Source organism: Sinocyclocheilus grahami, unplaced genomic scaffold, assembly GCF_001515645.1.
Source record: "Sinocyclocheilus grahami isolate Dianchi unplaced genomic scaffold, SAMN03320097.WGS_v1.1 scaffold1004.1, whole genome shotgun sequence".
Taxonomy (NCBI): Eukaryota; Metazoa; Chordata; class Actinopteri; order Cypriniformes; family Cyprinidae; genus Sinocyclocheilus; species Sinocyclocheilus grahami.
The window spans coordinates 616545-620270 of NW_015506183.1; positions in this window are offsets into that span (position 1 = coordinate 616545).

Here is a 3726-nt window from a genome sequence, read left to right on the forward strand (position 1 = left end):
AGAATAATTTTTAAATACAGCACAAGTGTGAATTAACCATTTCCACGTGAACAATCAGCATCATGTAAACAGACATACAATCATCACTTCAATGTGTCAGCTGGCTGTTTCATAGCAATAAAGGGACATTTAATTCTTTAGAGGGGATTCGATTGGCTGTGAGTCACACAGAGTAGGAGTTTATGCTATAATTATTGAGTTTAATTTTAGATATGGCACAATATGTTCTCATAATATAAGTATAACTATAAAACATAAAAAGTATATATATATATATATATATATATATATATATATATATATATATATATATAAAGAGCACAGATATATATATATATATATATATATATATGAAGAGTTCAGATGCAAAAGCCTCTAAGTAAGTCTGACGTTTTTCTTTAAAATTAGCATTTCTTTCTGGCTACTATGTATATGTTTCTATGTAAGTACTGGTACTTTTGAATGGGTTGAGGCTGGAATTTAGCACATTTGAGGTGAAAGTACTTGATGAACATATACTATGTCTGGAGAGCATTCACTCAGTATTGTTATCTGATTTTTGACCAAGATGGCTTTTAGAGGCTTTTGCATTGGAAATTATATATATATAATTATATATAGTGCTGGGCAACGATACCATTTTTTAAAATCTTGATTAATCACATGATTGGCTGCGATTAATCGAGATTAACACTTGATGGGCGAGTGCGGGTGCGGGCGGATAGACACTTGTGTGTGCGGGATGCGGGAGAATAAGGGTGTACTCACACTAGGTGTTTTGAACGTGAGCGCTTGACCCCCAAAGCCCGGTTCGTTTGACGAGTGTGATCGCTCCATGCCGCGCTCGGGCACGGTTCATTTAGCCGTCCCTGGCTCGGTTGGAGGAGGTGGGCCAGAGCGCGCTTCAGTTATATATAGATCAGGGAGTGTGAGCGCTATCCGGTGCAGAACTTATGATACGTGCTGTATGATTGTGCATATATACTGTGAGAGGGCCGTGTGTCACCGCATCCCAAACGACTCAAAATAATAAACTACAAAGTTAACAAAACGATGCACTGCACTGTGCTGAGCGAGAGTGCTTCTCTGCTGTCTTCACGTGCTATCGGAAACTTCCTATTTCCTATTTATGAAGTCGTGATAACGAGCACGTTGCATTCTTTTCTGTTTGTGAATGTTGATGCTCAGCCAAAATTATTTTATCAGGAGCGTTCATGTGAGTGCTGCTGCAGTCTTAGGTCCTCCCCAAATGCTCCCATTGGTTGAGATGCGTGATGACACCCATCCCAAGCCAGAACTGATCAACAACCCTCCCCTCCTGTGACCCATGGTTTGTCTGTATGTGAATTCAGAGTCAGTGAGCAACGGACTTTCATAATAACGCGATAAAATATTTGTTGGCGTTAATCACTTAATGCGCTAACACGATAATAACACGTTAATTTGCCCAGCCCTAATATATATATATATTCCAATCGGATTAGCACATGGTGCCCCTTTAGGACTGGCAGGAAGAACTGATCGACCGATCGAGGCTCGACACACTGCTAGCATTTCCTGCGTTGGAGGCATCTGTCGTGACAACTGTCTTTCTGCAAATCATTCCCATGGTCAAGCCCTGTTTCATCCAGTGAGAGCTCTTCCAGGGGGCCAGGGCTGTTATACACTGGTCACGCTGGTCAGACTGGGAGAAGAGGATGGGAGAACTCTCTCTCTGGGGCAAGGCACGCGGGATCTGGGCTGACGTGAGCTCGCTCGCAGCCAACACTCGAGCCCTCTGCCTTCAGGGCTTTCGCATGGGATTTCCTCAAGCAGGAAACGTACTCTGTGTGGCCGTCATCGGCGTGCAGGGGAGACCCGCACGAACCACAGTAACGGCGCGGCATTTGCAACAACGCCAAGCTCTTTTAGTAGCTCTTTTAGAATCGCCGGATGGCAGCAGGGGAAATGGACCGGAACTACTGCGTCGCTGAGGTGGCGGAGAAGCAGGTCAGCCGAGCTGAGAGGTCCCAGTTCCAGCTGTGAAGGCGTGACAACGGTGAGCAGGCTTCGGATCAGAGTAGAGCGTAGTCGTCACTGAAGGAGAAGAAATCTGAGAATCCTGTGGCGAACGCCCACTTATGTAGCCAGATGGCTCCTCCCATTCTGGCGGGCTCTGGTAGGCTTTGTCGCCATAGGCTCGTGCAGCTCCGCTGCTGAGCCATTGGTTCGTTTTTTATACACTGCACGAACCAATGGCCATGCAGTTTCACTGCGGGATTGAAAAAAGGCTTCAGTTCAGGAGAAAAAAAGGCTTTTTCCTATAGTGTCTTAGCAGACGCAGTTCAAGTTTAGTATTGACAGGGAACCCAGTTCACTTACACACATTAAAATCAGGCAACTGAGTTGTACGCCCAATATAAAGTATTATGACAATCAACTGGCATTCTTGATCTAAGTTACTCTTGCTCGATCTATCACAGCTAGTTTATTGCTAGTAGAACAAAAAATGCAGCTGCAAATTGAATGACTGCTAACATGAGGGTGGAACAAAATCACAAAATGTAAATAACGCCTGGGGGTTACAAACTTTGCTTTGAAATACTAATAAAGGTCTTTATTGAATTTTGATTTAACGTGAAGTTGACTTTGGAATTTCAATAATAATAACCTGTTACAAGGTCACAACTTTATTTATTTTCACTCGGTAGATTTAACTATGCTTTGCCAGGCACTTGGATCAATGTCTTATTGGATTTAAACAACCTTTGCTGGATTCTGCTTTAAAAAATTTATGTTGCAGAACAGTGGAAAATAATGCAAACCAGCAGTTGTGCCCCCCACACAAACACGTACACACACACACAGTCACCTCCCAATCACCCGCTTGGGAGGTACTATAATGTAAGTCCTTGTTGTGAGTGGATCGATGTTGTAGCCTTGCACAAATGACTAAATAATAACACTGATTGGGCTATGATTAGCTAAATACCCCGGTGAGGAGGAACTTCAGAACTGAGCCAACGTCACACTTTTAAATTAAGGTAGTTTACTCGTTATTTGACCAGATCTAAAAAGCCAATTAAAGTTCACTAATTGTAAGGACAACCCCCTCAGAATGCTCTGTTTAAAGGGGACATCGGATGCAAAATTCACTTTCACATGGTGTTTGCATATAAATGTGTCTTAGCAGTGTGTGGACACAAACCACCCTACGATGATAAAAATCCATTCACTCCTTTTTTTAATCCCCCCAAAAATGTCAACCGTCTCAATTATCAAGCCGTTTTGATTTTCTGAGCAGTATGACCTCATATTATTCAAGCCCCGCCCACGACCGCTTAACGGACTGTCCTGTATTAGCATATTTCCGCCCTCAGCCAGCTGTCCGAACTCAGCAATGTCTCAAAAGCAATGCAGGTGTTTTTTAGTTGGATGTAAAAGTGAACATAAGAGTCTTCATTTTCTCCCGACATCAGAGCCACTGAGGACACAGTGGATTAGTTTTGTTTTTGATGGTAATGCGCCGCTGAACACACCTAATTTGTCTGTGCAAATCAATTTACTCCAGATTGCTTTCTGAACGAGGGACAATTCAAGGCAGGATTTGCTAAAAAGTAAAAACTCAAGGATGGATCAGTGCCCACTGTTCGTGATCCAGCTGCATCTCCAGAAGAAGTAAGTCTGACACTTTATATTTCTTATGATTATTTGCAAATCACCTTTCCTCTTCCATGGAAGTAAGGG